Raw genomic sequence first — 25625 nt, forward strand, 5'->3', positions numbered from 1 at the left:
TCACTCTAATCTCATTAGGATACCCTAAATCCGACCTGTTCTGCTTCTCACACCAAAGCCTGAGGTCATCTCTGCTCCTGACATTTGCATGGCACACGTTGTTGTCACACAGATAATGGCAAAACCAATTTCATCTTGTTCTTTCCCCCAGCACAACTGGGGCAGCTGGAGCTGTGAAATGAGGTGATAGGACTCACGGAGTAGCTCTCAACATGATCTAAACATGGAGCTGCTTTTTCCAGTCTTCCCCTGTAGAAAACACACGTTGTAAAATGCCACCAAAGCAGGAATTACTGCTGAAGCTCGCTTTGCCCTCAGCACACAAGGGAAAGAGCCCTTCCTGGAGTTCAAGTGTCCTTATTGCCACTCTTCAGTGCTCTTGGATCAGCCTATGTGCTAATTCAGATCTTTCTGATAAGTCCTGATCTTTCAGTAGTGGAATCAAAGCAGAGTGAGGTAAAACAGAGGTGAGCCAAACCCCACCTGTGTGTATGATCTTTCCAGCTGTGCACCTCTCTGGGAATTGCCTGTTCCCTGCACCACCTGACAGGAGGGCACATGGGATTCCGAGGATATTTAAAGGCTGGTGGAACAATTTAGCTCCTCCAGACAACTCTTTGCCGTGTGCAAGGTAAGAACTGGAAGAGTTGCTTAGAAAGCTGCTGAGCTGAGCAGAGGTGGAAGGAGAGGAGGGAAAGGCTGGTTCCCATCCTCATTTCCAGGCAGGGATGAGGCCAAGCCTGCAGGCACGGAGCCTGCTGGAATCCCTGGCAGCAGGCACAGCCGCTCCCGGGAAGCTGCGCTCCCTTTGCACAAAGCCATCCCCCGCCTGCGCAACCTGCAGCGAAAGCCACGGGATCAGAGCCGGGAGACTCAGCTCGAGCCCGGCTGCGGCTCAGCTGGGCCAGGTTCCGATTATCCAGCAGCACCGGGAGGCGCTTCCAGGCCCGAGCCCTTCCCTCGGTCCGCAATGAAAGCCGGCTGAGCGCCCGCCCCGAGCCTGCTGAGCTCAGAGGAAGGCTCTGATTGTGCCCGATTGCGATCAGGAGCCCACTCCTGCCTGGCTGAGGAGCTCCAGCTGGCTCCTGTGTGTGGCAGCGGCCTCAGGGGAGACAAAGAGTTCCATTGTCCCACCCCAAACCCCCTGTGAAAGGCAGCCCAGGTGCTCTGATTGGGTTTGAGTCCCTGGGGGGGTTCTCCCTTGGGGTGCTTCTACTGGTCCCTGACCCTGAACTCCACCCTCAAAGGTGGAGACCCTCGGGGGTTCTGTCCCTCAAAAACCCCTGCTGTGCCTCTGTTCGGGGCTCTCTGTTCTGAACCTGACTTTGTTCCCATGCTGAATAAATGGTTTCATGAACGGGAGCCCGTCTCGTTGGTGTTTGGTGCTGGTCCCCAGAATCCTGCTGCTTCCCTGGACGAGATCCTGAGGTTGCTGACTGCAACACCTGCGGCACTGAGGAACAGCTCCCCCGGCAGTCCGGGCGTGGCTCCCAAACCTCTGCCGGAGCTGCAGCACTTCCCTTTATTCTACAGCCGGTGCTGATGCCTGGGATGTGTCGGGAGCAACGCAAATGGTCCAGTGAGGGATGCTCCGGCCTGGCTGCCGGGCGGGTCAGGCAGATTACCTCCATCGCTAAGGAATTTCCCACATCCCAAGCAGTCCAGCTGGCAGGAATGATGAACTGAAGGATTTGACAATAGAAATATTGTTCGGGCATTGTCTCACCAGGTGTGGGCACTGTAACAATCTGATCTCACGGGAACAAACAGTTCTGATTTAAGGGAAGGGTTTTGGTGTGACAGGAAGAGCTGCCTGAATCCCAGTATCCCTGGCCACCCTCACCTCAGCCCCTCCAGAGGGAGGGCTGTGGACACTTGCCCAGCCCCATCAGCTCACCCAACCTGAGGTGCTGCTCCTGGTAGCTCAAACACTGCTATGCTTTGGTCCAAGACCTTTCAGATATTCCAGGATGAGGGCTGAGAAGCCCAGGGATAAACCAAGGCCTCTTGGAAGGAAAAACATTTATTCTGTGACTAAAAGGCAAATGAAAGAGTCTTCAGAAAATGGGGGGGAAGCCATTCCAAAGAACACCACCAAGGAAATCACACAGCACTCGGGACTTTTTCCAGGCATCATATTTTTAATGGATGATGTGAAGTAACACCGAAGCAATTCCTGTCCACAGAAAAAAGATTTCAAATGGTTTTGTCTCAAGGACAATCACTGGAGGTTGAAAATTTCTGGTGCTGGAAGTTACATGAGGTCCTCAACACTGAGCAATCAATATCCCCACAGTCTAAACTGTGAAATTTCTAGCTCGGCAAGGAGAACATTTTCAGGATTTGCAACTCATCTCAAAAGCTCAGTAGAACTCAACCAGCAGAATTTCCCTGAGATGGCACTGTGTTCTGGAACCCCTCAAATACTCACTAAAACAGACTTGACTTTCACTAGGAGAGCTGTTCATGAAACTCTGGGGTAAAACCTATGGGAAGTGGCCATGTGCACGCATATTCCTTCTTCCCACAGCAGGCACAATCAAATCCTCCTTTGAATGGCCTCAAAGTTGAGCAGCACTCATTGGCACAGCCTCTTCTCCCACAGACAGGCCAGCGAGCAACACGGCAGCGCCAGCCAGGTGGGCAAGGACAAGAGAGAGCAGATGGCAACAAGGCTTGGAAGCTGTGCCAAGGGAGGTTGACGCTGGCCATTGGGAAGAACTTGTGCCCAGCGTGGGCCATGAGATACTGCAATGGCCTGACAGGGGGCTGCTGGAGTCATCATTGCGGCACGGGTGCAAGGCAAGCCAGGCCGCAGCGCTCGGGCCCCGCTCTGCTGGCCATGCTTGCCGCCACGGCTCACAGCTTGGACTCAACATTCTCTCAGGGCTCTCTGCAGCCAGGGCGTTCTGTGCTTCTGTGACATCACAGCCTCTGGGGACGGCACGGTGGCTGGCAACTGTCCCCAGCTGTTGCTGCGCCCCAGAGCCCAGGCAGACCTGCTTGCAGAGAGACGCCCAGAGCCTCTGTGCTGCAGGCAGAGCACCATGGCTGCTCACGGCTCCTCCGCGCTGCTGCAGCTTTACGTGCTGCTGCTCTTGGCCCATCCCCTCGACCCTTCCAGCAAACCGGAGCGGAGCGCGGATGCCTCTCCTCCGGTTCCGGAGGAGTTCGACCTGGAGGAGACGGACCCTGCGCTCATCTGGTGGGCGTCCAGGACACTCCTGCTCATTGACGTGCTCCTCATAGGAATGGCCATGGGATGGGCCCTTGGGAGAAGATTTCAGAGACGCTGGGGAGAGGTGAGGCAGGGGGTGGGGGGTCAGGCAGGCGGGATGGGGCAGACCTCGAGGGCCTCTCGGGCACCCTTTGGCCAATGCCCTGCGGCAGAAGGGGCCTGAGCTCCTGGCTGGGGAATGCGGCCCAGGGGCTGAGCCCCATGGACAGCACCAAGCAGAGGCGGCCGAGCTCTGCCTGCTGCAGCCTCTTCCCCGGGGCAGCCCAGCCCAACTGAGCCCGAGTCTCTGTCTCCGAGGCCAAAGGCAGCCCCACAGGTGCCGGCCCCGCTCTGCCCCTCTGCCTCTTCCATGGGGATCCCTGTGCTTTGCCTTGCAGCGGAATCTCCAGAGCCCTTCGGGCCGTGCGGGGCCCCGCCGCCATCCAAGACAGGGCTGTCAGGAGAAGTTGATGCAGCTGCTGAGGGACAACCGTGACCTGATGCGGCTGCTCCTTCGCGACAGCTCTCAACCAACCACCAAGACGGCGGCAAAAGAGGGCATTGACAGGAGACTCCGCACCTCCCCACAGCTCTGACCTCCAGCGCGGCACTCCGGCTGCAGAACGTTATGGGGAATGTGTGACCAGTGCCCAGCCCAGGCACTGCGATGTTCCCCACCTTAGAAGTTAGCCACACCCCTGTTGTTGTAGGATTCCCCACCACGTTTCCCCCAAGAAGTTGACCTTTCCCTTAGTGTTCAGTTCTAAACAGTTGAAGTATTGAAGTTGTTTAGGCTGAAGATTCTTACCCCATAGTCTTCTAGTAACGTTGGATTGTAGATTTTAGAAGTTGTCAAGTGAATAAAGTTCACGTTTTCTACACGTTGCTGTGTCATTTTCTTGAGGTTGCACCTGAGACCTGGGGACTCCTTGAGAGATGGCTTTGCATGGCAGCTCCAGACTGCCTGCAATGGAGAGCCCGAGTGCCCCAGCAGGCTTTGCAAGAGTACGGAGGGCAGCGGGAAAGAAGAAGGTGGCCAATATTCACCCGCCTCCACCTTCCAAGGAAGCTTGGAGTCAAACCCTGTCTGCACTTTAGGGGGGACCCTAAAGGCCCCGGCAGGCATCACGATGGCCCCAGGACGGGGGCTTGCAGGACTCTGGGGCACCATGAAAGGAGCAGGATCATCCCTGGAATGCTGGGAGAGAAATCCAGAGACAGCTCCCGGGGGATCCAGGCAAGGCCTGAATTCAGGCCCTTGAATAATTTTTCCCTGAAAATTAGCATGCACTAACCCACTAATGGTACGTGCACACTCAAACTGTGCACTGGACTCAGGAAACTATCCTTCTGTAAGTACATGCCAGTTCCAAACTATCACAGAGCTGGGTCTGAAAGAATAATATTAAAATATGTGCTATGGTATTGACCAAATCAGTTACTTTTTCCTGTTGAAAGCCAAGGCTGTATTTCAATTTAAAGGGGAGAAGAAAAATGATAGAAGAAAAATTGATTTTTACTGTCTTAGATTTCTTTGCCTGTGGGAATATTGGCTTCAAATTTGAAAGCCTGCATCTTCACATACAAGTCATAACCTTCTATTTCATGCCCCAACCTTGGCAGTAAGCCTCACTCATCATTTACCACTTTTGGCTGCTTCAATATAAAACACTACACAAGATTACTCCCTGGCTTACCGAAAAACAGAAGCGTTTATAGGCTGGGAATCTCCATTTTTAGGAGTGTATAGAGAAACTCTTGCTATAACTGGTCTCACTGCATTTCCATATCTACAGTCTTTAATTAAAGAACCTCAAAAGCGTTTGTGTCGGGAGGCACCTTAAAGACCATCTCGTTCCAACACTCCTGGCATAGTCCTAGTTTTTTAATGCCAAATATTCTTTCAGCGATAACTTAAGTGCTTTGTTGGTGCTGTGAAGAGAAATACACAAATAAGTAGTTGCTTAAGTGCCACCATACACATTAAGCTGTGGCACAGTCTCGTGCAGAGACACAGAAGAAATTTTGCTAACAATTACACCTTCGAGTTTATGATTTAAACCACCACGAAGCAGATATTAATATCTGCTGTGGGTGTTCTTCCAACTGAATTGCAAAGGTGATATCAATCAAGATATAACTTTTCACGGGATTAAGACTTTGCATAAATATTAATCCTTTTACTCTGTCTAGAGCTATGAGGAACTTCATAACATAGGCCACTTCCTATTTTACATTGTAAGAGCCATGATCTGCTTATAGTGCGTTTTTATAATGAAATGTGCACTGCTAATGTGATTTTTTTCTTTTGCACAACACTTGAAAAATATTAGCTTCAATTTCTGAACTAATTATTAAAATCTGCTTTCATTGAGAGAAAATGCTCAAAAGCACCTTCTGTTTTCATAGAAATAACTGTATTTTAAATAGGAACAATTCTTCTATTATTTTGTCGAAAACTGAATGGTCGTGCTGCACAATAATTTACATTATGTGGTATGCATAAATTATTTTTTTACCATTTCATTAGATCTCTATGCACTTTTCTGAAGCAAATGCCATTCATAAGCAATGAATGTTTGAATCAAGTAATTGCTCAGAAAACCTCCAGTATTATCCTGAACTAGGGAAGAGGAGTTGTCTTTTTAGTACTGGCATGTCAGCAAAACAGCTCATCGCCCATTTACTGCCTCATTCCGTTGTGTTTCACAACCATGCTCAATCTGTATAAAATGAAGAAAAGCAATCTCACTATGGGGGCCTTGACTACAAAAAGAAACCCACATCTTCTCTTCAGTGTCTGCAGCTCCTAATGTGGAATTTCCTGTACAGCACACGCTATGCGGTGCGCGATTTGAGAAAGGTGGACCAGTCCAAAAATAAACACAGCTACAGAATACATTTGATTGCTGTTCAGAAAAATAAATGACAATTAGCTGATTATAAAAATCATTCATCTTAAAAAAAAAAATCTCTCACTGTGCTTAAGCCCCATAAATATCTAAAATTTGTCTGGATGCAAACTTCACCATCCGTACCACTTGTGTTGCACAATAACCAGTTCCTGCTTCAGAGTAACTGAAGAAATGGCAATCATGATTTTAGATAAATACACTGATTGTCATGGGGCTGTAAATCTGTGGGGAGACAAAGTTCTCTTGCTGCAGAGAACAGCAAATACCACCTGTGTTTCCAATTACACTTGTCTGCTTGGGCAAGGTGGGATTTTTCTCACCCTTCAAAGCTACTCCTTTAGGAGAAACAATGAAAGAAGTTATGACTGGCACACTAATCCTACCAAGCAGGTTTACACCAAATTTAAGGACTAACACCTAAAAAATATATATATATTCCTTCATCTCATCATCAAATTGTTGTGGCAAGTTGATCTTGTCCAGATGTGAGGACCCCACACCCAGCCAGCCACTCTCTCTCCACAACACAACAGGCTGAAAAGATGAAAAAGCCCTTTCAAGTCAAGATAAAGACAGGGTGATTATTTTCCACTTATTATCACAGGCAAAATAGATCTAAGGATAAATTACTTTAATGTAACACCAGTTAAAAATAAAGATGGATGATGAGGAAAAAAACTAAAAGAAAAAGGTTAAAATAACTTCCCCAGCCACCATCCCTTCTTTCCAGGGCAAACACCAATCCTTCATTCCCTATTCCTTTTTCTCCTCCTCCCACAACCAAGTGGCACACAGGGCATGAGGAATGGGGGGATGTGTTTAATCAAAAAAGTGTCTTTCCTCTTGTTCCTTCCTCGTATTTCCCCTTTACTTCAGCATGGGTCTTCCTCATGGGCCGCAGCCCTTCGGGATAAACCAGGAATGGGTCCCTCCAAAGGCTAACCTGATATTTCATGTCTGACAGACAGGATTTCACCTGTGTTGAAGGCATGAGCTTGTCTCAAGCCATTTCATTTACTTTATCTCGTCCTAGAAATGGTACACTAGCTTATTAAGTTCAAGCTTAGTTCCTCAGATCTTGACAACATTGGATTGGAAGCAGAAATAACGGACTAATTATTTTGGCACATACTTCCTGAAAGACACTTCTGCAAAGTAGCTCACCGTCTTGAAAACCACCCAAAAACTCAGTAATCCAAACTGCCTTAAAATAAAGCTATGAAGCAGGCAAATTCTGGCAATTACTCTAAGTAGTCCATGTCAAGACAGGGCTTGTGATAATAACTTGAGATGAATTAGAGACAGAAAAAACGTGATGTGACAAAAATCACATTCCCGTCCATCTTAATAGTTCTCCAAGCAAGCTCTTACCTGTCCATGTAATTAAATTACCAGTGATGTTACAAGCTCGGGAGCCAAGGACTTCATTTGCAGGTGTCAGTCACTTTCAAAGAGCCCTGTTCAAAGCTGAAAAAGACACAAATTGAACAATGACATGTTCCTTGGTAGTGCTGGCAATGACAGAAGCTCTTTTCCAGTCTTTTAGAGACAAAGAAACCCTACATTTTCTCCACTTAGAAATAATCAACAACTTGAGTGTAGGTTGAGTTTATCTCAATAGGTCACCTGATGCAATTCTATGGGTCTTGCTAAGGGGAGCCACCAAGTTTGCTGCTAACACACTGCACCTCACGGCTACAATACAGGCTTCATACGAAAATAAATGATTTTTCTCAAGATGAAGTACATTACTCCTAGAACCATTTGAAATGTGCATTGTATCGGCTTTCACAATTTACTTTTTTTCAATGAAAGTCATTGAAAACCTTCAGGGATGTTTCTACACTGCATTTCTCACACTTTAACCATAGCAGTAAAAAATTTCCTTGCAAGAAACAAAGGTTCACCAAAACAGAACTTCTGAATGATGCAGTAACATGAAGGTATGAAGTTCATTTTAATGCAACTTCGCTTCTTTGCTTAAACACACTGAAAAGATATCATCCAAAGCATTTCCTTATGCAAAGAAAACACGCAACAACTTCATTTTTCACACAATATAAGGCATAGCTAAAAATTCAGCAAACAGTCAGAATCAAAATGCATCTGCAATGTAAAATGGTAGAAGGACACCAATGAGAAGACTCAGATCTCCATTCTATAAAGGAGGGGGAAATTCATCTTTAAACTCTTTAGCTTATCAGATGCAGAGACAATGGCAGTCGACAGCTCAAAAGTCACCTCTGCTAGAATATTCACTCTTTTTTTGCACTTCAAAATCCTTATTAAGGAGCGAGACCTCATAACTTCAGCTACAGGAAAACAGCTCTTCTCTGTAGGGGAGAAGGCACTACATTCTCAGCTTTTCTTATCTCCAAAGAAACTTACACTCCCCACATAATTCTCCACCTCCGAGGAGACTGACAAGCACAGAAATCTACAGATGTAAGGATTTCAAGGCTCAGGAGGCCCAGCAAGTAGGATAACTTCTCCTGGTCAAGCATTCACAGTGCGTGGGTAATGTGCTCTGGTCCTGAGGCACCAGCTGGCTCTGAAGGAAAGAGCTCTACCACTCAACACTGGGACCTGCTCAGTAGAAGGAAGAAGTTAAAACTCATGTAAAATCACATTTACCACAGTAATAAAAGGTGGTTTATTAAACAGGGGCTACACCACAATACATTAACTTACCTACCCAAATAACTGGACAATACAAAATCTATTTCTCCTATTCTTCTTGCCTTCAGGGGTTTTTTAAGCAATTCTATTATAGAAGAATAAATATATAGTATATGCTGTATAATATATACTTCTAAGAAAACATGGAATAGATTCCAGGACTTCTAGAGCTGGTCAACTGACAGGCTAAGAGGCCTGTCATGCTAAATAACAGCAAACAAAATTGTTCCCCATTTTTATCCCTGTCAGAAGACACAACTCTCACAGCTACAAAGGTAGGATATTAAAAAGACACTGTTAATATACATGGATACTTCAGTGATAATTATGGCACCTCAAATGTTTAAACCTAATGATGCCATGTTACTGAATTTTTAGCAGCCTAATCTGCTATAAAACAATTCTACTTGGCAAAAACAAGCTTCTCTTTTCTTATCATTAGCAGGTAAGCATTGAAAAAGATACAGCTCTAAAGTTGACAGCACATAGAGAGATGTACACAACCATGATTACTTCTTACAAACCTCAGCCATGAGTGTAACAAGGAAGTTTAAAACTTGGCATTTTCCACAGCAGCCACCATGCAAAGAAAACAGGAGCTTGTGAAGAGACGCATCACACCATTTCTGCAATCTCCTGTGTTTCCCCTGAAGGATTACTGTCATGCCATGGAATGTGAAGCTCAGTGCCAGCTTCCTTCGTTATTCACTGATTCCTTGTTGCAATTTAAGATGGTACCAAAAAATCAGCTGAACATGTACCTTATGTTTTGGGGGTTCAGGATCTGTTGGTAACTTAATCCAAATCAAAACTTCCCTCAACTCAATCCCCATTTCTCTTCTCTTAGCCCTGGCAGTATCAAGAGCCAGCATCAGGGCACAGGAAGTCCTTCAATCCTGAGAAAAACAAAGGAAAGGGAACAAATCCCTTCCTCATCCTAACTCAAGGCATTCAGCATTTAGTCAGAGCTCACCACCACAGATGTAGCTAAGAAACAATAATCCAGCCCCACTCTTCCTTTCCTTATACCTGTCTATCTTAAAGGAAAAGACACAAACATTGCTTTCCTTCCAGTCAGCCAGAGGTGGTTATTGAATCGATGGCAGCAGACATCAGCCATCAAATAAAAAAGGTTTATGTTGTTACATTACTAAATATAATCAGGGTGACAAGTTAAAACCCTCTCTCTGTGCTTTTCTTCCACGTAGCAGGTCAACAAAATGGGAATAAATGGAAATATCCCTTTTTTTCATTCATCATAAATGAAACTACCATGGTATTATTTAAGAATGCTGCTCAGCTACTATATCCACTGTTTCTGAAACTAATAACCTGCAAAAATATTGGAAATAGTTCAGGATACATCACATTCAGTAACTGCATGAAAAAGCAAACAAAATTATCTCCCAGTTTCTTCTCAGGTGGCAAATAATCAACAACTAGCTAGGGAACTAAGAAAAAAACCATTTAGTTTCAACCAGAAGCTTTGATACTTAAATAGCACAACCTTCCTTATATATCCAGTTTCTACACATCTAGGGCTGTTCCTTTTGCATTTAAGCAAGAAAAACCATGAAAAAACCTAAAAATTTTCATTTCAAAAACTAAACAAGCTCACCTTAAATGGGGAGAAGCTAGAAAATACAAAGGAAACAAATTGGTGGAGAAAGCAATTAAATCAATTTTGCTCCACAACTGTAAACTACAAAGAAAAAGTACTCACTGTTTTCTTACAGAAATGGCTTCAAGTCACAGGGACTACAGCAAATATTTAGTAACTGCATCATCAGTGTGACTGCAATTGTACACACGGATGTCAACCCCTAAAATCTAAAACTATACACAAGCTCTGTAATTGAAGCTGCATAAATAACCAAAACCACACTGACTGTAGTCACCAACAGCAGAAATTTTATCTGCCATTTAAACTGAGATTAGAAAGAGGCAAGATGCACCCAACACACCAAACCAAGAGACAGTCCATCTGAACTAGATTTAAATTGCAAAGAAATTGAAATCTGTCTGGCATTCTTACACTTGATACAGCCTTCACAAACTCATTTCCACCAGTCCCTGACAAATCAGTGTTGTTGAAACCCAGGTTTTTGCCTTTCAGACTGGCTTCAAGAACTCACCGCGTCTTCCAGACAACGTGAAGCAAATCCACGTTAAGAGGAAATCTGTGTTAAGACCCACAGTTTGGCTGAGCATAAAAATGACTTGCTTCAACACTGGAAGGAATATAAGCAAGTAGAATATTTATAAAATGGTATTTTCTTGAGAGTGAGCATGATTGCTCTAGTGACCAAACTGATTTCTTGACAACCTCCAAGTAACTTCAAATTAACACCCTTGATGATTTTTCTTAACCTTTCCCAATCACCTCAAGTGTAGCACTTTATTATAGAGAAAGATGTAGACTTCCATGTTGCACAAAGAAAAAACACATCCAAGAATTTTTATAAAAATGCAAATGGGTACATGCAGGAATCAAGTTCTAGAGAAAATTATTTGTCACCGAAAACCAATATTTTAAAATTGCACACATACTGCAAAGTTCATCAGTCTACTCTCTGAAAAGGAGGATGGTTTATGCAAGCAAAGACAAACACTAAACAGCACCAGGCTCCATTTGCTCAAATATTTCTTATCCTGCAATTTTACAGTCAAGCAAAACAATACCAGCAATTTAAGCCGCATTTGGCTCCTTCAGTTACCAAACATCTTCTGGATTCAGGAATGCAAGCATTACCAAGTAACAGACAACTACACAAGCTGCTAATGTAACACTAGAGAGCAAACAGCTGTAGTTTTAGTGTCATGTAAGTTAAACTACACCTTTTATATTAGTGAATTAGAATTATGTCTAACAAAAGTTTCCAGTTATCTTTTTTCCTATTTTCATATGATCATGATCCAAAATAAGTTCAAAAAAAGAGTACAGTTGTATTCAATCATTCTTATTTTGCTGGTGTTGAAGGGAACACCCAAAAGGATTTCTTATAGAGTGGATATACTCCTCATGCCAAGCATGGTGTCTGGTCACACAGAGCTCTTGGCAGGATAATTGTCTAATATGGTAAATTATTCATTTTTCTGTTTGATAGTTACTTCTAGAAAAGCTTTTAGGACTTTGTGCATTGGTGAAAGTCCTGGAGAATAAAATTCAGAAGTGCAAATGCACCAACATGGCTTTATCACAGCGAAGGACACCACTAAAAAAGGAAAAAAAATTACTTGGCTTCTTTACAACTCTGTTAACAGAGAAACTAATTAGTACTAATTAGCTTCTATATAATAACAACTGCTTTACAGAATACATTCAAACAGACACTGTGCTGACCTTGATGGTATTTATCAGGGGTGTCCCTGTAACAGCAACTAAAAGCTATTAACAAGATGTCAGCTTTTCTCTGTATTATATGGACACACACTAAAAGGAGACCTTGACCTCTGACTTAATGCTATGAACTGGACACAAGGTACAAAACCGTGGTTGAGGGAGACCGAGGAAAAGAACAATAGAAGTGGACTTGATTTAAAGGAGAATTTCACATATTAAGATTAAGAATCAAATCTTTGCTGAAGCACAAAATGCTGAAGCCTCTTGCCTATCACTTTTCCAAGCACCTGGTAAAAGCCAAGCATTTGTTAAATCACAACTCTGAACTTGTGTAATGAGCAGCAAACCTCAACCCCATTATGTTGCTCTTTCTCTGTTGATGCAAACCTTTGAAGCTGCAAAGCAGAAAAGTATTCTTGCTGCTGTAATATAAACTACACCTGAGCATAGATGAACACCTAAGCATCCTAAGGAATATGATTCCTGGTTTGCCTGACTCATGGTCCCAAAGAAACTGAGAAGGACAACAAGCTCATTAAGACAGTGTGATGCCTGGCAGCTGGACCACACTGGGCAAATATTTCCAAATTTTTCAGCTCCTGACTTGCTATCACACTGGAGAAGTCGACACATCTCAAGGCGCAGAGGCATCGCACTACAGTCGCATAAGCTTGCTAACCTTGCTGCTGCTTTACACAGCTACCAACAGCAACTCAGACAGACTGCACTGCATTTGGGCACTGAGATGGACTATGAAAACACAGCTGACCTCATTTCTTTCCCTTCCTCCCTGATGCCTCTCCCAAAAGTAGGTCACCAGTGCCTAGACAGCAACTTCACATCAGGTCATAGGAGAAAATACAGCCTTGGATAGGAGGCAGGTTTGTGTACAACAGAAGAGAATAATGCTAAGTGAATGATTCCCAAAATGGGATTGGAGGACGACTTTTAATGATCAGCATAGAAATGATTTGTTGCACACTACCAAGTCTCTCTCATTCTTAGGCAGCTCTTGTCATTTTACTCATGTTTGTGCTCATGTGCCCCAACACTGACTCGTTTTCTCTTCAGCACACAAGAGATTTATTCCCATTTCCCAAAGTTCTTAGAGCACTTTGCTAGAGACCATGAACACCTGGCTTCATCTCCCTCTGTGCCTTCCCCAGCTGGGACTTGTAATCCTGGGAGAGAGAGCCAGCTGCCAGTTCCTGTTCAGCAAGATGGGGACTCCTGTGGTCAAAGATTCCAGCCTTGTACAGTCTCTGTTTGCTTCACATCTATTCTCTCTGACCATTAGTGATCTGCGGCTCACAGCCAAAGGAGGCTAAAAAATAGACTCTGAAAGTGAGGAGAAGGAGCAAGCAAAGCATTCGGCAGCTTTATGCACTTAGAGCCACCAGAAGGGGAACTAATTGCTTGCTCTTTTCAAATGTTTCTTAAATATTTACTTGGGTTGGGTGTTGGAGTATCTACAAGAAGGACGATTATGCTCACTGCTGAGGGAGAAGAAAGGCAAGAAGGCCATGCTTCCCAAATGCACAAAACACAAATTTAGTATGTGCAACAGGGATGTAAATCTCCCATGATCTCATTTAATTTTTGAGTCTCATGTTGTGTACTACTTCACAGTTCCTGTAAGTGGAAATATTCAAAGATTATTTTCATCTCCTCACTGTAGCACTAACCTCAGATCAATGTCCCTGAAAATTTCACAGAAATGCTGCTTTTAGGCTTTTTGTATTCAATTAACATCTGTAGAAAAAAAAAAACCTAACTTTTTTTATGAAGACTTGTGTTGCAGAAGCCACCTGTCATCTGCCAAGTCAAAAAGGGACTTTGTCAACAAGCTAAAACATCCCGTTGCACTCAAAAAAGAAGTGGAAGTTTGAGACCTTGGTAATGACAGGAGCTGGCAGCTTGTCACCTCAAATCCTTGCCACCAAAAAAAACCCCACAAATCTAGAGAATTTTAATATTTCTGCTAATTCAGCCTTGGAGTTTGACAACTGATCTATACCATTATCAACAAGTGACATTCTACTCTGTTGACTCACGAGTGGAAAAAGAAAAACCACAGTAAGGGTTGAGGGTTTTTTAAACAGAGCCTGTAAGAGCAATGTTCATAAACCACCGGTGAGCAAGCACTGTCAGACAGCTTCTCTGAACAGTATTTAGCAGTTTGACACTCATAAGCTTCGGTTTGAATGCCATGTGTGGAGGCAACATCTGAATACCAACAGTTTCAAACCTACACAGAACAGAGGAATAGAAAGCTGCAGCACAGGGCAAAAGAGAGCAAATTGCAAGGAGGAGAGGTGCTCTAGATGTACTACCAAAGCACCAATCTTCATCTTTCAAGAGTGTCCCTCAGTAATAAATCTATCCGAGGAAAAGGCATAGATAAGTATTTATTTAGAACCAAAACACTGGGATTTTGCCCCTGTCACCCTTCAAGTAAGTTTGTTCCTGAGCCAAGAGCAGCCACTTGGAAATGTGTCCATCCTTTCATTCTCTTTGACACTGACAGAACAGCAGAGTTCTCAGCAAGGACCTGTAACCTACTCTGACTTCACTCCAGCAAAATCTCAATTATCCTGAGATTATTCCTATCACTCAAGTAATATTTCAAAGAATTAATGAATCTGCTCCTGAGAATTTACTGTGAATCCTTAAGTGTTTTGATGCACATTCAGCCTTTAGATTAAATAATTGATTATCATTAAATTAGACTATCAGACTGAGCATCACACATAACATACTAAAGCCTACCCTTAGTCTTTCCTACTTCCAAATATATCAAAATCTCAAATTGGTAGATTTTCTGAGCTCTGTTACCAAAACAACATGCCAATACCCCTTCTAACCAAATGGTTTACCCAAATGCTAGACATTAACTAAGATATAAACTAAGTTCCCTCCTTAATAATTCAGAAAATTTCTTGTGCAGTATTTTAACAAGTTAACTACTAAGGACAGTTATCATTTATTAATGATTTACAGAAGTAGAACTGTCAATGGAAAAATTCACATAGTTCAGTCAAGGAGATAAAAATGCCAAGATACACCCATCCCGTTCATCTATTGGAATTGTCTCCAGTTTTAAATTACAGGCAGCTGTCATTTAAAATAATGGTGAAGCACCATCATTTATTTGCCTGCACTTAACTGAAGCTGAGTCTGTTCAGAGCAGTAAGCTGACTTGCCCTAAATCTAAAATTCATTTTTACAAGTTGCTTTCCTTTTCTTCCAAGCAGTCATCTACTGAATTCAGCATTCACAGATTCTCTTCTGGTTTCAGCTAAATGCCCCCCCTGAAAATAGAGATTTCTCCTTTCAGAGAAAGCAGACAGTGCTTACTAGTCCATGTAAGTCAAAGACAGAAGTTTATTTCTAACTAAAAAGAGGGAATCTTTGCCCAAATACTTTACTTTTATGGGCAATACTCCAGGATTAATCATGGCATGTTATTGACTCTGGTCCTTTTTCATAGACTCTTCTTGTTACAGTCTTTGGACTTCACAGCAGCAAGATGAGGAGTTCCCATAAAGCCATTTAAGGAAGGCAGCTACATAAAATCAGGGTGGTTGCATAATCTGTGTAGTATTGGATGACACAGCAGTATAAAAACAATCAAGATAAGATGTGAGAAGAGGATTAAATTACCCAGAAGCCTGCCAGGACAGATGACAGAGTTTATGCCAACCATATGCGACTATCATGACAGCTGTGGGAGGACAAATGGTCCAGAATAAAATAAGGAGGGGTTGGACAGATGCTGCCCTGACAAAGACTCTGGACAAAGAAGCCTAGTGCATAAAAACCACTGCAACATCTTGGAGCCTGCTCCACTGAGGGTTTGTGCTGAAACAACTTTTGACTTCATTTCTTGAGTGCTAATGCCAGATTTACCGTATGACTCGCTCTGAGGCCATATGCAGAGAGATCTTACCAGACTGAATGCGTAAATATCCAAGTCTATTTCCTTTCATTCAACACCAGTGACTCTCATGTCAGTAAGCATGAGAAATTTAGCACACAGGTTTATTCATCAAAGGCTCACAGAATAAATCAGCTGTGAAAGGACCTCTAAAAGGCACTTAGTCCAATGCCAGCTCTCAAAGAAATACTACCTAGCTGAGAAAGCTCCTCTCCAACCCAGCTCTGATCTCCAAGGACTGAGGCTTTAAGTTTTCTGACAGTGTCTGCTTTCCCTCAGATGAAAAAGTTCTGCCTTGTACTCTCCCATATTACAACTTCCAGAATTTTCAGCTCCAAATTTTGTTGTTATTAGCCAGGAATTTAAAATAATTCAGCACAGACTGACAGAAACTGATCACCGGTCAGATCTCACAACTTAAATTTACTAGACATGGTAAATTTACAGCTTACTAGTCATAGCAGCTAGAAAACGATCGATTTAACAGAATGCTTTGGAGAGATTATTCACTACGTGTAAAAACCAAACAGCAGTAGCTATTGCTGCTCAAAGACTCAGCAAACCCTGGGATTTGAGGTGCACAGAAGGCTGATACATATGAGTATGACGAGCAGCAGGTGACTGTAAATCAGAAAGTCTTTTTCAAAGTGTAGAAATCAGAACTGATTACCTTAAACAATTACCTTGCCATGTTTTATCAGGACCTGGATGCTGAGGCCTCCACAGACTCATCTCCTCCCACTTGCTGGCCTAAATTCCTGGCACACAACAACAGTGCTCGCAAACCGGCGCCCAAATTGCTCCACATCTCTTTTTATCATCTCAGAGTTCATTCACTTAATTTTCAAAACCTTGGCAAATAACCTGTACCAGCTCTAATTTATGAACTGAAAGCCACAATATTCTCTTTTTGTTCAAAGACTTGTTATGTGTGCTGAAAAACATCTCATTCAGTTAAAGTTTTCCACATTTCCTTCAGTCCTCAAAATTATAAAATAACTAAAGACAGTTTCACAAAGAGAAGAGGATAAAAGCTCAAAAAGATGCCAAACTTTGGGATTTTCTTAACAGAAAGAAATATTTTTAGAACTTGAAAATAAAGCTGGGAATAAAAACATAGAATTGCCATTAAGGCAGTAAGACAGGACTCTACAAAAAAAAAAATCATCAGGAACAGATTAATCAAAACTAGTATTTCAGAAAACTATTCAGTAATTACCAATAAAAACAACAAGTCTCCTACAGGGAGCTGGTTTATCCATAAAATTGAGCCAAAGAGAAAAAAGAATTCAGTACCACAAATCCCTTTTGCAAAAGTAGTCATAGTGATGGAAAGCCCAAACCATAACTTTATGGTGAGTAGTTGAGGAACGCTGCAATTATAGGAGAATTGGCCTTGTATCAGGCTCATCAAAAACATAAGGATGAAAATTACTTTTCACTTGGTAGTAATTGCATTTTGTTGACATCTGATTAGCCATGCTGGTCTTAAATGCTGACAAGACCATTAATAAGGGAGAAATTAATGAATTAGGTAATTTAGAGTATTTTTGAGTAAATAAATATTTAGAGTAATTACCCTCTGCAATGCCATTTTAAGACAGTGGATGTGGCATATTTGTACTGAAAAAAACATTTTTAGTAATGTAAATATATTAAGATTTTTTTCCATCAAGGAAACTCCATCAGTAAAAGGCTGACCTGATAATACTGTTAAGGCAAAAATTTGACAAATTATTACTACATTACCCTAATCAAATACTTGCTAGAATAGCTTTACGCTGCCACAAAACCTCAGAATGTTACTGATTTCTACAGAATGTCAGCTTAAAAAAATAAAGAGATGAGGTAATAAAAGATTCTTTTGAGACTTAATGACTACAAATTGTAGTTACCACTGCAGTGAAAAGGGATTCTCATTTCAATGGCAACTCAAAGCAATAGAATTTTTATCTTTCAAAGATATACCCTTTTTTATGGGTGCAGTAGAATTCCATAAACAATACCTTACTAATTCCTTTAACAGTTAAATAGCTATGAAATCCTAACTTCATTGAAATTACTACAGGACATAAGACTAATGCCTTCATTGGTGATCAGAACAGGTAATTACAGAGATTAATTATTTCAAAGTCATCTTAATGCAAGATTCACAGCAAAAAGAAACACTTGAAGTATCCATGAAGAATAAATTCATCATAAAACAACAATACTATCAATCTATTTCTGCCAGCAGCTCACACCTACTGACCTCCAACAAGTCTCGTGTCGGTGTTTTAAGTCAGGGTTTTGTGGGGATCACACCTATTACTCAGTTTCTACAGTTTCACAAAGATTCTGGTTTCTGATGATGCTTTACATAGACAGGCTCCAGCTTATTCACATCCAGCAGCAGAGCACACAAATCTTCCTGCCTTAGCTCTACTCAAATACAAAAATACTCCCTTCTGCTTTGATTTTTATTTGACAGATTCCTCTTCCCTATCAAACTCTATCAGCCACTGTGAGTCATCACCCAAGTCCACGTGACTACTTTTGATGAAGTTACACAGGTGAACATTCTCTGGGGCTGGGTGGCCTCCAGCTACTGCAAAGGACTGCAGTGGTTAGCTGTCAGAAACTGGTTATAAGGAATGAGCTTTTGTGTTCAGATCTCGTTCAGCACGTTGGCATTTGTCAAATCTTTGATTATTAATAGGGTTGGAATTTCATTCCAAACATAACCAGGGAATTTGTGCCTCGGGCTTCGGCAGGACAAGATTTCACACGCCGAATTTCAAGGAAAAGGCTCACATAAGGTTAATCAGAACAAACCTGAATGAGAAAGAAGCCTGAAAATAAGCCTTACCCACGTGCTAGTTCCCCTGGGGGTTTTCCTGAGAAAGTGACTAATACTTCTCTACTTATATGGAAAAAACACTGTTAAAAACCACTTTTCCCTTGCTCGAGTCAGAAAACGTGAACAGAAATCAAAGCGTATTAGTGACAATAAAATATTAATGCTCTGCATTTCTTATGCAAACTTTTTCAACACTGCATTATTAATGACACCTAATTGTAGTGGAGATTGCTGCAGGACAAGCTAATTTTACTACACACTTTATACTTCTAACTAAGAAATGCTTTCTTGTAACCCCCTCCCCCCAGGATCCTAGTAGGATTTCATCGTGTCTTCTAGAACTCAGTTGTTAGCATTGATTCAAAATCTTGCACAGGAGCCGGTCACTTAAGAAAATATTGTGAAATGTGACCATTTTTGTACAATATTCTTTGATGATAGAAAGAACAATTTATTTTCAATTGTTCTTGCACAGACGGCATTCAAAGAGTGCTACACCCAGTCTCAGTATTTTACCACAGCAAGAAATTTCTTACAACTAGCATTGCCAATACGTAGGCACACATCTTTGGTTTAGGCTGAGGTGGGCAGCATTGAACCACTCCAAGCTGCTGAAGCAGATCCTGAAAGCCAAGGGCCACCAGAGCAGCAGTACAGTTTAAACATGCCACGTTCTTCCTACAAGATCAAAAGGGACTGGAAGATCACGCAGGAATGCCTTTACCCCATCTGTGGCATGTAGGGACTGTCAGCTTCTTTCACTGGCACAGCAACATAGAGAGCACCTGAAGAGCAATATCATATTTATTTCAGGAAATTACTGTATTACTCACAAATGGGATCACTGAGCTGCAATTAAGACAGACTTCAAATCAGAAGAATTTTACTCTCAGATATGAGTTTTTCATGAGAGCCTCAAAACATCCAGCCTTCATCCCCTGCCTGGAGACCCCTCCTGATTGTAAATGACCATATCCCTTCTTCTAAAGGAGGACACATCCTCTGGAGCAAGAAATACATTCTTCTATTAGATAAAAAATAAATCTTCTGAAGCACTTCAGCCAAGTAAAAGACACCTCTGTAACTGTGTCTCCTTACTACAACCTCGGCTCAATAAGGTTGTCTGACTCATCAACAAACAACAACTTCAGATATCTGTGACTGGCAAGAAGACAAAGCAGGAAATACATCCAGGGAAATAATGGCACAAACAGCCCTGCAGAACTAGGGAAATGAAGAAGGTACCATGTTGTAATGAGTCTTTTTCATTGCAGATCACTCAACTTTTACTGGCATTTTACCATTCTCTGATGTGAGCAATAACTAGAAACAGTTGTAGATCAATCTTCAATTTCAGCAGGAATACAAACTTGTTCAACAGAACCTGACTTGTTTCATTATACAGATTAATAATGGCTCTTCTCTGCAGTGTGCTATGACGGATTTTTATTAAGCAGCTCCCTGTTTATTTCACATTGTTCCAAGAAAAAGAAAAAATTCACTCAGGCTATTCTTAACCCAGTGGATTCATGACATACAGTTTTGTCTACTGCCGGTTGCTTTTCCCTTTCCAGTGTTACAGTCAACACTGTGGTGCATTTAGTTTTAGAAGAGAAGACACAGTTCTCCTTAATTTGAAAATTCAGACATTTGAATAGAATTTTCTATGTTTTTTGCTGAGAATGGGAACAGCCATGTAATCTCTTGTAACATCAGCCTCCGCGTTCCTTATTCCTACAGCGGATTTGCTTTCCCTTATGGCACTTTTACAACACAAAAGCTGCTTCCAAGTTAAGTACTAAATTATATATTATGGCTCCTGTCATTCAAGAGCACTACAATAATTATCTCTATTAAATAACTTGAAAGTACAACAGGCAAGCCTAAGTGAAGCAAAAAAATCACGGAGTCCAAGATAAAGCTGTTGGTTTTACCCCCATTACTCCATGCTTTATTCCTTCCTGGTAGGAAACTCCACGACAAAAAACCTGTGACCTATTACACTTGTAATTAGTTCCTAAATACTCACATTAATAAGAGCAACCAAGTTAAAGAGAAATCATACATATTGGTATCATTAAACCCTAGCACATCTGTGTGCCTAATGGAAAGATACCTAGGTTTAATAAAAAATGGCAGTTCTAAGAGAAAAAACAGTACAGAGCCCAATAAAAATCTAATAATAAGAAATAATAAATAAATAAATAAATAATAAATAAATAAATAAGGGAAGGAACTAAACAAAGAATATATGAATAATACAGTCCTTGAAGTATATTTAAAATTTGCCTGTTATTCCTATGAGAAACAGTACATTTTAGACCCTGAGTTCAAAACAGGACTAAGACCATGCCAAACCTTAGTCCAACCTTCCTTTTATCCATGAAAAAGCTCAATTTAGGCATTCTAGAATTATTGGCTTTGTTGAAGAAAAATACCAAATAGCAGTAAGCAATTATGCAGATGCATTTGTACTGTAGAAGTTAAAGGTTTATTATGCTTTCAGATTAATAAAATAATGCCCCTGTATAGAGCCAGCCAATTCCTTTACAAGTTTGCATTTCACATTTAATCTAGTCCCATAATTTAATCGTGATAGTCTTGTGCATTATACCAGGGCTGAAGAAGTGTAATGACCTGAAAGCAGGATTTTTATGCATGAGATAATTACAGTGTTACCAGCTAGCCCCACAGTGCAGACAAGAATAGATGAACCAATTATTTATTTTTAAAAATGTTTTTATTTTATGCAACTCTTTCATATTCCTAGGTAAGTCTAAGACATAATAGAGACTACCACGTTGATATGAATTTAGACCTTGGATACTTGCTATCTCTGAGGAGAGGCCATTCTGAATTTGATTGAAGTGTGGCAATGTTGTTTTAGGATCTGTACCCATCCTTTCCATGCAACACAGCGACCTAAGTGGGATAGCAAGGACACTCCCCATCGCAGTTATATGGGATAAAGGTTTAGAGTCTCTGCTTCCTTTTCCTTCCTGGCTCAGCCAAAACCGCTCAGCTGAGCTTTGCAAAGATGGGGGCTGCAGGGAAAAGGTAGCAAAGCCAGCACAGCTCAGATAAGGTAATAAAATAACAAGAAACCAAGAACACATATTTGCCATGAAAGACAAGAAAATATTTCATTTTGTGCTTTAGTCATGGGCAAGACAAAATATAGGTCCTGTCAGACATCCATCAGAGAGAAGAGAAATACAAGGAACTGATTTAGTTTTTGTCATATAATTTATTTTCTTGGCAAACGAATTATTTTTTATTATTATTTACTCAATATAGAACTCTTCCACTAAAGCAATTTCTTTTCCAAGTATCAATCTGAAAAAGCTTATCTACTGGTTTGTAAGTACAAAATAAATACTACCTTAATGTTTAACTTTTTCTGTCTTCTCTCCTTTAACTTAGGAGAATTAAAGCAGATAGAAAGTCACCCTTATTTGATGTTGCCAAAACAAGTTCTGCAGCACAGCATCAATTTCATTGCATGCACAGACATTATCACCCTTCTGCCTAAAACTTCAGCTGGAAAATGGTGCTAAACCAGCAACACAACTCGCATCCTTTTCAGGGAGGAACTGCAATGAATATTAAGCTTTACTGAATATCAGTGCAGAACAAAATTGTAACCACGAAGGATTTTATACTCCTCATGGTCTACTTCAGACTTAGAAACCGCCCATCACAAATCAGGATGATGCAATGTGGTTCTGCTAAAACACATTACATGAAGAAAATGAGCTGATTTCCCTTACTGACTCACCAGTCTCCATTTCTGTCATAGACAAACTAGAGAGGTCTGGGTTTGCTTTAATGTATCTGAATAATTCTAAATTGATTTACAGTGAGGCATAAAAGGGTAAATACAATAGCCAGTATTCATTAAGGCTATCCTTTTAGAAAGACTAAAACGTCTTATTAATGCATATTCTCTTTCTGAGAGCCACTATCAACCACAAGACAAATCCTTCCAAGCACCATAGGTTGACTATATTCCATCACACAGCCAATACCATGACATCTGGCATGCCACAAAAAGGTTTCATACTCACACCCTGTAGTTAAATACCTAATTTGGGCCCCCAAATCTGGCACCTTGATCAAGGCAAGAACCAACCCAGTAACTGCTGAATGAACTGTGAACAAGCCTCTAACCTGGTGACCCTGCTTGGAGCCTGCCATTTCCAGCAAATTCCAAGCAGCTTACAGAGAAGTAAAACATGGCTGTAGGAATTATTTAAGTGTTTGAAAAACTATAAGAACATAAAATTTAAAGTATCTTGATTGTCTACCCCTATCTCTTATACATATGTACAGTATACATGGAAATGCTCCTTGACGGAGAAATAACACTGTAACACCAGTAACAGTAGCTGACCTCAGCAACATTTTTATGTTACACTGTATTAACTTTGGAACTGATAAAATGAAAAAACAAAACCAAAGCTTTCCTTCCAAGCACTTACCTGAAAATGGTGAAGTTGGCATCTACCAGAGAAGTTCTACAGAAACACTGTGGATTTACTGCCATTAAGTACACTCAAAATCACAACACGAATAAGGCAAGGAAATAGAGGACACCCTTTTAGTAAAGCACGAGGGTCAAACCTCAGCTATTCTGAATTTTATGGGACAAACTCACTACTTTTTGTCCTTTTATTTTTTTACAGCTGCAGGCCAGCAGAGGCTGTAAAAGATGGCTTGAATAGGCATAAAGCAGGATGTTCCCAAAAAGCCAAGAAAGCTGTTTGAAAACAGGCACTTCAAAATGTGAAAATACGTACAATTAGCTTTCACACAGATTCACATTTCCACTTAAACAAAACAAATATTTCTAGTGAAGAATTAAGCATTCTTGCTTGTCTCACTTTTATTAGCACTAATCAGGCCCATTTGTTAAAAAAGCTGCAACAGACAAAAGCATATGGAAAAACTGAAGGATACTAATCTATCATAGAAGCCAAATATGCTGGCCATATTCACTGAGCTTTATACTAAAAGCTTGATCGAATGATAATAAAACACAAGTCATGCCAAATATTGGCTGCTCCCCTAAGCCCTTAAAGGAACATAATTCTGTAAAATCAATGTAATAAAAGTATTAACATTGAAAGTCTTCTGGTTGATGCCATAGGATCCATCTACACATACACATATGGTGCTAATGTTTGAAACTTTCCATTTTGAAGTCATTAATGGTATTTAATACAAGATTACTATTTGTTTTGTCTATGGAAATTACTTAAACACCATTTGATGCTTGTTCTCAACCTACACTTACTACTTTCAAGCAACTCTCCTAATCTCTCCTTCTAACATGATTTCTTTTTATTCAGATGAATAGATGTCAGCAAATAAAATGCTTATATGCACTGTGTATCATTTGTTTTTGTACAATGGAAATCATACTGGAGATGGCCTTTCTGACACCTCTTTGGCTGATGCTGCTACTTGAACCCTGGCAGGGTCAAGGACTACCACAGACTTCACCCTGGAAGGCTGCCAGCAACAACAAGTGTTCATTTCCAGGCAAAGATTCCCTTGGTAAGGCTGTCTCAGGGAGAAAGTACCAGCAATTCACATATTTAGGCCCTCTTTCAAAACTAACAAACAGGAAAACTCTAACAAAAAACACAAAATACACCCACTTTTCTCTGCCTAATTCTAATCACCAGAAGGAATAGTAACAAAAACAAAATTCCAAAGGTAGAAAAATAACATTGTACTGCTGTGCAAGAGCCCTCTGTGCTACAGAAATAATACACATTTAGCAATGCGGCAAGCAAATCTTTTACTTTCTAGTGGCCTCTATTTGTTGTTCAAATATCCAATAATAAAAGGTGAGGCAGTTTTCCATTTCATATCTGTAATATTTTAAGTAGATATCTTCAATAAAGCAGCGCCCAGAGCTCAAATAACAACCTGAAACAGCATTATTTTAACAAAACGCTTTTGTAAAGTCATGGGACTGCTGCTTTTTTAATCAAATTTCATTTCGCAGCAATAATTTTAATAGCTACTTTAAACCCACCCCACTCCCTCAGGGCAATGTTGGGGTCTGATAAAACTAAAATCATGGACTTGTTTTCTTCTGGGAGAGAAAAAAAGCTTCAGTAATAGCTATTTCTTTTATTAACACCCTGCTGGTTGGTTTATTCAGTAGATAAGGGAAACAATCATCCCTCACACATCAGGTCCACAAAGGAGTGTTAACCCTCACCTGCCTGAAAGTGCTCAGCACTGTCTTTGCTCCAGCCTCAGGAGCTGACAAATATCTACATACAAATATAGAGCGTGTGTAGATACAAGTATTTATGCAAAAGTTCATAACTAAATATATAAAACCACCAGCAGAAGGAAAGGAATGACCTCGCACCTCACGCAACGCCACAGCCAAAAGCAAGGCAGCCGCAAGGGGAGGCGGCACGGACCGGCCTTAAACAGCCCCTCAGAGCGCTACTCTATTGAAAAAATAAAATTTACCTTTCCTGAGGCAGGGAAGGGAGACAGCTCTTCCCAGCCATACGGAGTTCATAGCCAAGAAAACCCCACTAACCTGCCGGGAGAACAGCAGTCCCTCTCCACAGCCCTGAGGGGCCGGCTCTCAGTCGCTCCCTCACAGCTCAGCAGCCCTGAGGAAAGGGACTGCAAAGGCTCAAAAAAAGGGTCAAGACGCCTTA

At 41.4% G+C, this 25625-nt stretch overlaps 1 long non-coding RNA gene and 1 pseudogene across 1 annotated transcript; one reads left to right on the top strand and one right to left on the bottom strand.

Moving 5' to 3' along the window:
- Window positions 1-701: 701 nt before the first annotated feature.
- On the top strand, window positions 702-3941 carry LOC148184231 (uncharacterized; annotated as a pseudogene).
- Window positions 3942-5052: 1111 nt separating this feature from the next.
- Window positions 5053-25625, bottom strand: LOC148184232 (uncharacterized). Its single transcript, XR_015772772.1, has 3 exons — window positions 25502-25625; window positions 7504-7599; window positions 5053-5149 (listed from the first exon to the last, which is right to left on the bottom strand). It is a non-coding gene; the product is annotated as an uncharacterized LOC148184232 (long non-coding RNA).

The sequence above is a fragment of the Pseudopodoces humilis genome, chromosome 6 (genome assembly GCF_049639895.1).
Source record: "Pseudopodoces humilis isolate 2021_Gansu_Grassland_sample_001 chromosome 6, ASM4963989v1, whole genome shotgun sequence".
NCBI lineage: Eukaryota > Metazoa > Chordata > Aves > Passeriformes > Paridae > Pseudopodoces > Pseudopodoces humilis.